Raw genomic sequence first — 11,601 nt, 5'->3', positions numbered from 1 at the left:
CTGATTGCTGAAGCACACAAGGCCCTTTCTGCTAGCAGCGTGGCAGCAACGATGCTGCTCGGGGGAAGCGAGCTCTCACCCTTTGCTAACACCCTTACCAGCTGAGTCCTTGTTGCAAGCTTTTTTATCCCTTGTGGAGACCGAGAGCCGCAAAGCACAGTTGGCATCACCTGGCAATGCTCTTCACAATGTAATTCTGTCAGGCGATCCAGCAAGCCAGATGGAAATTCTGCTGGACTCCTCGTGATGTGGGTCCTCCCCAAGCATGCCAGCAGGCCAGGCTGCTTGTGTGCCAGGAGAGGTCCCAGTTAAAGGCTCTCAGAGGGTGCTTGAATAAATCTCCCAGCCGAGGCCACTGCTGCACGGACACGTGGCACGCTGCATTTCTGCTGGGTGCAGCTCCTAAACTCATTAAGGCATTCAGCTGCAGCAAATCAATGCCGAAAGGATATTGTCCACCGATGTCCACCAAAAGGATATTGGGTCTCCAAGCTTCTGGCAGTGCTGGGAGGTGTCAGAGGGCCTTGCAAGGAGAGGGTTTACTATGAAAATGAATTTTAATTTTATTCAGTAAATGAAAGATTTACTATGAAATTCTTTAATCTGAGGGTGGTGAGACCCTGGCCCAGGCTGCCCAGAGAAGCTGTGGCTGCCCCCTCCATGGCAGGGTTCAAGGCCAGGTTGGACGGGGCTGGGAGCAGCCTGGGCTGGTGGAAGGGGTCCCTGCCCACGGCAGGGGTGTTGGACTAGATGAGCTTTGAAGGTCCTTTCCAACCCAAACCATGCTAATGCTTTTATGATTTCGTAAGTTCTGTCTCCCAGAGCCCAGTAGAAAAAGGGTCTTAGGAAACTCACATTTCTCCTTCCAAGTCAAGCAGTTATCTGAGGAGCAAATTCTGAAGACTCACCATTAATTATTTTTTTATCTTAAAAAGCCCTAAGATGCTTTTGAGTTGGGGCAGGAGGTGACTTGGTGTCAGACTAGACTTCAAAACCCTCACCATTACTGGAAGGCCACCTTAAGAGCACGGAGAGCCAGGGTGAAGCCTGCACAGATGCAGATTCCTCTCTAACCACAGCCTGCACAGACACTTCTGTGCCTAATCACTGCCCTGCTTTGAAGGTGGTTGTTAGCATCTATTAAGCACCTCCATGAAAGCAGGCAGCTGAAACAATAGCTCTTTCCGAAGCTCAAAGCACACAGGCATGTGTCCCTTTGAAGTGAAGGTCTACATGTGTCCACCAAGGAGGTGGTAGAGAGGAATTTGCTGGAGCGGTTTGGAGCAGGCAGAAGTACGAGGGATATATGGCTCCATGGAGGAGCTGAAGGACATGGGGACAGTTTGTGAGGCCCAACATGGTGTCCAGGCTGTGCTAATGCCTGGTGAGCATTACCCGTCTCGTGCATCTTCAGGCTGGAGGCGGAAGGGCACAGAGCGGTCCAGGCAGAGCGTAGGCAGCTCATTCACACAAAGCATGTTCTGGCTTCCCAGACTTCCAGGATCCCGAATAAACCCCACAGCCTGAAGGTGACAGAGCAGAGAAACGGGCCTCCAAACATAAAATGAAATTAAATAAACCAAGTTGCAAGATGGTTGCTGTAGAATAAACCAATGGAGAGCTCCTTAGGACAAACTTCCCTTCTTCTGTGCTACCTGCCAGGAGCCAGCTAAGCTTTGTTCTTTCCCCAGTCATTCCTACACAGCCAGCACATCAATTCCTTATTTTCAGACCTCCAGACTGAAGATGGGCTTAGGATAACAGTGATAGTTACGAGATGTCTAGAACTGGCTGTATACAGATACATTTTAAAGGGATCCTGTAAAGCCTTCTACTATCTTGAAGGTGGGGAGAATGACAGAGAAGTCAGAGAGACTGAGACAGGCTTCCTAGAGATGCACAGTAAAGGGATGACATGCAAATTGCCGGAAAAATAAATCCAACTGGATATAAGAAAGAAAAAACGCACCCTGAGGGTGATGAGGGTGATCGAACACAGGAACAAGAGCTCAGCAAAGTGCAATCCCCATCTTCATGCTCAAAACCCTAACCCTGAGCAACCTGATATGACTTGGAAGTTGGCTTTCCTTTGGGCAAGTCTTGGACTGGAGACCTCAGAGGTACCTTCCAGCCTCAGTTATTTAATGGTTCTGTGTAACGAGGTGAAACCACTGCTCAGTGGTTTCAAGGCAGGTGCACCGAAGGCTTGACCCACCCTCATCAATAGCCTGTCTCTAGTTGTTGTATTGCATAGATGGCCTGAATCTGACCATTCTACAGCCTGTCTGATCATCAAACCACTCTCTTTGCAGCCTTCTTGAAGCCACCTACGCTAGGGCAGCACTTTTTGTTAATTTGCTAAATGGTCCCGCCCCAACATCTCTAGATAAGGCTGTAATTTCCCACTTGGCTGCAGAGGACCTTCCCATCAGGGTCTCTTCTCTGTGTTGCTGCTGCCCTGCCGTCCGTCAGAGGCCACTTCAGAGGACAGCACCACAACCTCCCGTGCGTGGGGAAGGATGGAGACGGCAGATAGTCCCCCGACCCCGACAGATGAATGATGCTGTCGAAAACCCAGCTCTGCGGCAGCGATGGGTTTCCTGGGATTAAGGAAGAATTTCACCCTTGGGCTTTAAGGGAAGGCTATCAGGGCTGCTCAGACATGGAAGAGCTTCCACTTGGAGCAGGAAGATACGCAGCTATCTGCTGCTCTGCAGCATCGACTTTCTGCCAGCGCACAGCCTCACGCAGTGGATTTGAGATAAACTCAGGCTTTGGTTTCCTCGGTTGAACTGCTAAAGCCCGGGAGAGCTGAGAACACCACTCTGCAGGCAGAGAGATCTGGGGATGTAAAATTTATGAGCACATGTTGCTGCACACTCGTCTGACTGATACTTCTCAAGCCGGTATGTGTTTTCCCTGTCTCTCTCCCTGAAGAGCAACATCATCTATTAATTAACCTAAATGGCTGAACACATGCTTTCCTCTTAGTGAACGATAAACAAAACCAGATGACCCATGAATGAAAAATAAGGCAGTGACACGCTCTGAGCAACACTGTTCCATGATAAAGAGATACCGTCACGGCAGGATGGATTGTCCTATGATAAAAAATCAGGCCCAGGAGTGATGGACTTGGCTTGCAGACCTAGCTCTCGAGCAATCCTGATATGGGCTTACATAAATCACTGACAGAAACCATCAGGGCTGAGAATGGACCAGAATCCACAATGGCTGGGCAGCGAACGAGCATCTTTCCCACCAGGTGACCATTAGCTTTGCGTGATGACTTTGGTGGCCTCCCTAGACTGGACAGGCTGCTTCAGCGAAGCTGTCATAATTGTCTCCTTTCCTGGTAATAACAGGAGGATTTGGTGATAAAGACTGAATGCCTCCCTCCTCATAAACTGCAGAGCCATGTTAGAAAGGCCAGGTGTGGGATGAACCGCTCCGACAGAGACTTATTCTGCTGGCGAGTCCTTCAGGGACTCACCTATCTATAATATAAACTCATCTATATTGAGAATATTCCCTCCTGAACCTCAGCAAGGGGTGACTGGTTTTTGTCACGGAGAAAGCACTGAGGCACAGCAGACCACGGCACTCCGTGCAGACCCTGGGAGCTCAGATGAGCCATAAATTCATAACTCTCTACCTCGAGCTGGTCTGGCATGGAGAACTTGCAGAGGAATGGGAAAGATTTGCCTTCGGATCGTGATGAATCCACCATTTTACTCCCATTACTTTGTTAATTGCTGTACCTGAAGATAGTGGAGGAAAACGGAGCACCAGCATAAGGATTTATACTCCAGCACTGCTTGTAGATCTGCCAGTCCTTTCCCCTCTGCTCTCCACAGTTACTTGAGCTATGAATATTTTGCTCAGGGTTCACGATGATGGATCCTTTGATGGATAGTCAGCAGGAGAGGGACCGGGACAAAGCGACTGCTGCTCCTAAACTTCGAGCCATCTGGGACCAGGTGGTCTGGACCAGGAGGAACCATCTTTGACCCAGGCTGGGAGGTTGTGGCTGACCACAGTGACCCAAAACGTGCAGCTTGCCTTACCAGCCCCCGTGCGACAACCCCACAGAGGGACTGTCCTCTCCAGCGTGGCACAGCCAGCCTGTCCTCTGTGGTGGTAGCCTCGGATGCTGCTGCAAAGCCAGTTAATATTATTATTAATATTACTAATAACTAGTAAGAGAGATCCATCTGCCCTCACAGAGAGAAATATCTTCTTCCCAGGGTAAGTATCCTCCTCCGGGGTAAATTACAACCATTTGCTTTCACGCTGACGGTCCCCTCTGGCCACCTCGCTAGCAGGGGGAGGGGGGGTCTTTACCAACCCCCTGAAAATCTCAGCCCCTGACTCCTTCATTAGTCTTTGTAGCCATGTCCTAAATCCAGGCTCGTCAGCTAGAGCCCCGACGTTCTGTGCAGCTCAGCTTGGAGGCAGGATAAATATCCCATCATTTCTATCACATTTCAGAGCCCTCAGGGCTGCGGCTGGGCTATTAGGAGACAACACTCAGAGATAGGAAGCAAGAGGGAAAATTGCTGCCTCTGGGAGATACAGCGAGTAATGAGGGAAAACAGCGATATGGCTGAGGTGTCTGCAACACAGGGTCCTGCTGGCATTGCCAGTCTAAACGTAGGCACAGATAACAGCCCTGTGCATGCTGGAGATAAATCCCCATCTGTGGGCTGTGTGGATGTGAGACTGGTTATGGGACACGGGTGTAAGGGCAGAAGCCAAGAACTGTGCCGTTTAGCCGTGGCCAGGACATTGGGCTAAACCCAATGTGCAAGAACATTTCCATCGAGAGGCCATAGGAGGACCCCCATCAGGACAATCCCTGGTATCATCTACCACCACCTGCTTGTAAACCAAAAGCCTGGTTTTTTTGGTGCTTAGAAAGGTCTATTGATATTTGTCCCCAGACACCAGGAAGGATGGTCACCTTCATGCAGCTCAGCAAGCTGTAGGTGCCATCATCACTACATGGATCTCCATCGTGGGTCACCACACAGAATCCCTTTTGGGCATTTCAGGCCCCAGCCATCACTGGTGGCCCCCACCAGGGACACCGTGCCACTGCCCCTTGCAAGACCTCCAGGACAATTATGGGACACCCCACGGTAGCCATTTCTGCTCTGTGGAGAAGAGTCTCTGCCTGTGCTGTCACTGGGAGAAATATCCCAGAAACCCACGACATTCCCACCAGCTTTCTTTGGCCAAATGCATGTGAAATACACTCAACCCTGATGCTCAAGAATACCAAGGGAGGTGTGGGTGCTAGAGATGGGGAGGGGGTTGGAGTCACCAGCACCTGCAGACACTGAGGGTTGGGAGAAACACATGAAGAAGATCTCCAAGACAAGGAATTAAAAAACCATATGCACAGGTCTTGCATTAATACTGCAGTTAAGCTTTGGAAATTCCCGACTCCAGGGTAGGAGAGGGTTAAGAGAAAGCTCTGAGCCAGGCCTGCACTCTCTGACTTACATGGGATGCTCCGAAGGACGAGCTGAAATCTCCCCAAAAGGCCTCCTACCCTTTTGATCAGTCTCAAAAGAGAATGTCTCCCATCATTAAAGTCAATTCTTCCAGCATGGCAAGGAGAGGCATTTTCATGGCTGATTAGCTTTGTAAAGCTCAGGCCAATTCAGCCGTGGATATATTGTGCTCCTGCCTTGCAACAGCCAGCCCCTTTGCTGGAGCAGGCAACCAGCGGTGCTCGGTGCGACGCACGGAGCAGGAGCCACTGCACGAAAACCAGATCCAGCTGGGGACTGAAGGACATAAGAAAGCTTTAAAGCCAGATTCGAAGCCCTGGATTTCCTTGCTTGTTGTCCTGGCCGTGGGTGCATGTTAGATGTCTATGTCCAATTAAACTGATGCCAGAGCTGGGTGAACGCTATGAGAGCGCGGCAGAGAAGTGAGGTACCAAGAAAATGTGCTCTGGAAAGCAAACTCTGATTTCAATAAGCTTTTCCTTTTTGTTCCCTTCTTTCCTTTTTCTTCTGGCTATGCCAGAAGGGAACCAAATCCTGTAGGACAAATTTCCACCTGGCCTCCCCAGAGCACCTCCCGTTCAGAAGCAGCTGAACTGCGCTTTGGGGGAGACAAGGGCTCTGCCAGGCGTTGGCAGGCTGCGAAGGCGGTGGGAGCTGATGCCTTCTGAAGGGCATTTTCTGCTGCAAAAGGCTTTGCTCCCAGCTACTGCATGAAAATCCCCTCCTCGTGTCGACTCAAAGAGAAACGGCTTGAACTTGTCTGTGGCTGGGGTCAGCTGGAGAAGGTTAAGTGCGAGGCACGGAGGGACAGTCTCCTGTGTGCAAAATGGGGTTTTCTGGCTACCTGAGATGCTGTACCCTTGCTTCAGCAAGCTGGAAACGAGAGGCGGTCGCTGGGGCTGTAGACAAGCTGGAGTGGACTTCAGTGTGCTCCCACCGGCATCAAGGAGCTGGGCTGCATCAAGAGTAACCAGCAGGAGATGGCAAGGCACAGGGCTTTATCCTGTCTCTGCTAAACCTCTTTCATCTTGGAGTCAGAAGCAGACGTACAAGAAGAGCCATGCGACTGCGGCACACGATGTGCTGTGCCAAGGGCAGGTGAGCTGCAGCATTCCTGGAAAAGCTACTTGTGTGACTGATCCAGGCACTTGGTACAGAAACAGAGCAATGCTGGTAGGATGGACAAGTCCTCTGGGTAACTACAGAAGATATGAGGGACACAGAAGATGCCAGGGAGACGTTTGTGAATGCTGGGTGCTGGCAGAGCCACTGGGACGCTCTCCGTGTATCCGCTCACATGTAGCTTGGTTTCACTCAGCAGTGAAGAAGCTGGAAAACAGAGAACTTCATTGGCCAATTTCTGGCCATCTGCATGTTCTTGGTCCTGATTCTGTCACCCTGTCGCGGGGACAAGTCAAAGTGATGGTGACCTGAACTGTGTCTGGGCTGAACGATCCCAGCTCAGTGGCCTGTGTGCAATGGCTTAAGGCAGCAAACACACAAGTCAGGGCATCCCAGGCTGAGGATCTCAACTCACATATTAGAAACAAGTCCTCTGCTGCAGTGTTGATTTGCAGACCTACTGAGGAAGACCACAAGCACTGTAAAGAGCTTTTCCAGTCCACACTTTGAGCCTTCACAACAAATAGTTGTCAACCCTGTGCCTGGTCGTCTCCTGTGATGTTGCTTTGGTGGCTTCTCCAACCGTCTGATATCAGAGCTTCATTGTCCTGATCATGCTGTAAGAAGTACTCCTCCACTGACTAACTCGAAGCTCCTTTTGGTTTAAATCTGAGTTTGTCCTGTTGACTGGGGCATGGAGGACAGTTTCTCTCTGGGGACAAGCTGTGGCCAACAATCCATAAAATCCCTTGGCTTATCACTCCAGGGACCTTGTCCACCACTGTCTCCTAAGTGGAATTTGGGCTCATGTAACTGAACTAAGTCCCAGATGACAGAGATTAAAGTAAGTTCATTATGTCAGTGTCTACAAAGAGAGTTAATTTCCCTGCGAGCACCTGATTCCTGAGTCACCCTCACCCCACCTCCTGCCTTGCCCCTTTATCAGCCATCAGCACTTTCTAGGTAGACGGGTGACTTTTACGGCATTTTCTCACCCTAGGCACATCCTCTAAAAACAGTCAGGGGAGCATTTAATCGCTGTCTCCGAAGTGATGCTCATCCAAACACAAGACCAACTCCCCTCCCCAAGCCTTTTTAATCCTTGTGCTTCTAATGTGAGTTACCAGGCCCAGGAAAACAACATCAGCAGTCCCAGTTCTTGGATGAGGTGCTCCCCAGCAGCTTCTGAAACTGTTCTAACCACCAACCAGGAGTTCACCATGCTGTGTGGGCTTGTGTAGAAGAAGAAGAAGAAGGTATTTTCACCTCAGATGAAAAAGAACATAGAAATGGGAACAAGATATTAATGTCCCCCACAGAACAGCTCTTGCAGAATAGCGGCTTTCCAGGGCAGAGGAGTCCCAAAAATGATATCAGACATGCATCGGTCGCAGCATGGTACACGTGGGCAAATAAAGGAGTTCGGGGTGTTCAAACTATGGCAAAAGCTGTGGAAAACAGGTTTTCATCTTGATATTTACTGTAAAATATTTCCCCTTCACCTCCATTCTGACATTTTTTTAATACAATGTAAAAATTTTTATATTCAACAATGCCATTCGCTCTTTATTTAAGTAATAACAATCGAGCTTGCAGGCATTTCCTGGAGATAACCTGCTGGCGAGGAGCCTTCGTGCTTAAACTGCTCATTCATCCCCCAGTGAATATCCTGGTTTGACACCATTATCGAGCCTGCTATATGATCACTGTTGAGACTATAATGCGATCACTTAATGGTAGGCTGTTATTTTTCAGCACTTAATTATAGCGGGGCGCTTGTTGTGTGTCGCTAAAATTACTCCACTGTAAAAATCCCTGTTCTTAAACCCCCATTCCCACTCGTAACTCCCCGTGTTGCCAGCTGAGTTATTTCCCCCTTGTGCTCCTCACTCCTTGTCTTGAGATCTGCTTGCAGGTGAATCATCTACTTTTTGCTATTTTTGCCCCAAAGGTAATCGACTCATTTCTGAGCAAAGGGAGAGTGAAAAAGATAATAAAACCAAAAATAATTCATGGGCCTCATTATGAAAAAGAGCCACTTTCACATGGCCACGAGGTTTCTGTGCATGCCAAAGGGATGAAAGCTGGCCCGAGGGGTAGGGTTATTTATGGCACCTCTCCACCAGCATGGGACTTCTCCACAAAGCTGGGATCCTCCTCCCAGCAAACCCCTCAAACACATTGCCCTTGTGACTCCATCCTTCCACCGCCTCGCAGTCTGAGCCTGCACCAAACAACAGCTCCTTCTTCTCCACTTCAACTCCTTTCTCCGTGTAGCTGCATCCTTTAGCAGCCCCCAGAGCCTGACATAATTTTGTCTGCTGTTTCCTTCACTCTCTCCCCAGTCTGGCCTGCAGAACTCCCCTCCGATGCCTGGAAGGCCACCTCTTGCTGAAGTCTGCAAAACACAGGCTGAAAACCACAGCTTTTCAGTTTCATGCTCATCACCCTGCTCATCTCCTTCGCCTGGCTCCTCCGTCAGCCGAGTCCTGCTCGCCACTCAGTTACGGGCTTTCTGCAGAAGGGGTGCTTTGCTTTTCTTAACACCCCACCCACCAAACATCTAATCCTCACCCGAAGTCCTGCCGACACATACGTTGTTTAATTGACACAGGAAAGGAATTGAGATTTATAATCAAAGAAGAAGCAGTGTGAAAGTTCTGAAATACCTGTATGAAAATAGGGAAAAGCCACTAGAAATTCAGCACTTATCGTGTCCTCGGCGCAGGGAACGCTGGAGCACCGGAGCATTTTGGCCATCAGGTGTATGCATAAATCATGTTTGATAACGGAAAAACTGAATACTCTGTTTACCAGTACATTCCCACTAGAAAGATGTTGATCTTTTTTAAAAACTAATGCAATGTACATATTCTCATTACGAGATGTGATTCAATACTATTTTAAAGACAACCCGTGAGCATTAGTCAGCGAAAGTTACACAGGACCAGCTGAAGATGTGTCAGGCTGGCAGACCCTGGCAGGGCACCGTTCTGTGCGGGGGCTTCAGGCCAGTACCAGGACTGGTCGTAAGCACATGGAGCATGTAGAAGATTACAATATTCATGTATGTATGTCTGGAACATGCTGAAGTGCAACAGTAGCCTCCAGGCCTGAGAGACCACCACCTTCACATGCTTGCGTGGCAGCTCTAGGGACTCCCAGACCTTTTTCAAGCTGAAAGAAGGTAGATTTAGATTAGATATTAGGAAGAAATTCTTCCCCGTGAGGGTGGTGAGGCCCTGGCCCAGGTTGCCCAGAGAAGCTGTGGCTGCCCCCTCCCTGGCAGGGTTCAAGGCCAGGTTGGACGGGGCTCGGAGCAGCCTGGGCTGGTGGAAGGGGTCCCTGCCCATGGCACGGGGTTGGACTGGGTGGTCTGTAAGGTCCCTTCTGATCAAAACCATTCTATGATTCTATGATTCTTCTCAGGAGCAGCAGCTGAGCCCCCTTCCCTCGCTCCACATAGGCCCATGCAAGCTATCACGAGCTACTTCTGGCTTCTGTATCATCAAGATGGGCTCACCTCCAGCTCACAGAGTGGGAAATGTTTGCTTTCAGCAACCACTAACTGAGCAGACTGAGGCATCCCTGGTTTATAACACTGCAACAGCCTTCCCGTGGGACAGAGGATAGGCTAGAGACCTTCCAAGGCCCCTTACAGCCATACAATTTTAAGATTGCATCTTGGAATTGCTTAGGAGCATATGTAGATCTAAAGCAGTGATCAGGCTTTATAGATGGAAACCCGTACCAGAGACAGCATGCTCCAGAAAGTGTTCCTCAGAGTCCCCTGTTGCACAGGCAGAAGTTCCCACTGCTGCAGTGGTGGGACATTGCATGGCTAAAGTACCCAAGCAACTTAATCTGAGCCCAAACCACTGGAGTCTGCAGCAACCACTTGGAGGACTGCAGAGAGCATGGTCCTGCAGTGAAGAGGACTCGTTACCAGCAGCCCGAGGCATTGCAGCGCTGAGACCCGAATCAGGAGCTCTGGAGCTCGGGCTGTGCCACGGGGCAGAAGTAACGGGCTGTCCTCACGTGGGACTGAGCGTTCCCGTATGAAAGCTAAACTCTGCCATGCTTCGGTCTGCAGATGGCTGTGAGTGGGATCCAGGTATGTGTCATGTTTAGACAGCTGTTACTGTCCCAGCAGAGAGGCCATGCCACAGGGCTGCAATGCAGACATCTGTGTACAGCAGCTCAAGAAAATCCCATGCTGAAACGTCTACTGTTCTCTGTTGACTCCAGAGAACACCTCTGGGACCAGCTCAGACGGAGACATCTGCACTGTCAATGTCTCAGCCCAGCTGAGACGATTCCCACCCTTTGAGACACAGGCAGCGCTGTTGAAAAAATATCAAACAACCCGGAGCCGACGCAGCCCTTCTGGGCTGGCACAAGGACGGCGTTCCTGACTTCGCAAAGGCCATCACCGCCTACTCGTCGCTGGAACACAGTTCAGCCAAGGAATGCATTTTCTTGGCTCTCCCTGACTGTTCAGGGCTTAACCACAACAACTTCTTAACGCTGATCTCTGCACGCCGTTAGCAAACGTGCTCGTCATATCGATTGCCTGAGTCTCGAAGCTGGTCCTTTGAGATGGGTATTATTCTATGTGCTTAAATAGCATATTTATCTCCCAGTACCAAACATAAGCTGACTCACAGATCCCCAGATAATGCCTCTATCCAACGTTGTTTCTAAAACACACAATACTGCTATAAAGACACCTCTTGGGAGCGTCTTGCCGCTGAAGAGCCCGCTCTGTTTTCCATCTGCATTCTCAAACACAGCCACGGCAGCAGCTACCTTTGCATGCGCGGAGCAGATCCTTTTAGCAAACACTTGCTGCACAAGAGAGCTCCACTCTTTCCAAACCAATATTTCGTGTTTTGGCAGGTGTCTCTTCACCTCCCAATAGTCTGGAATCTGCACTTCCACACTGGGGGGAACACGGTGC

Source organism: Opisthocomus hoazin, chromosome 5, assembly GCF_030867145.1.
Source record: "Opisthocomus hoazin isolate bOpiHoa1 chromosome 5, bOpiHoa1.hap1, whole genome shotgun sequence".
Taxonomy (NCBI): Eukaryota; Metazoa; Chordata; class Aves; order Opisthocomiformes; family Opisthocomidae; genus Opisthocomus; species Opisthocomus hoazin.
The sequence above is the reverse complement of the archived record's forward strand: the minus strand, read 5'-3'. Positions refer to the sequence as shown.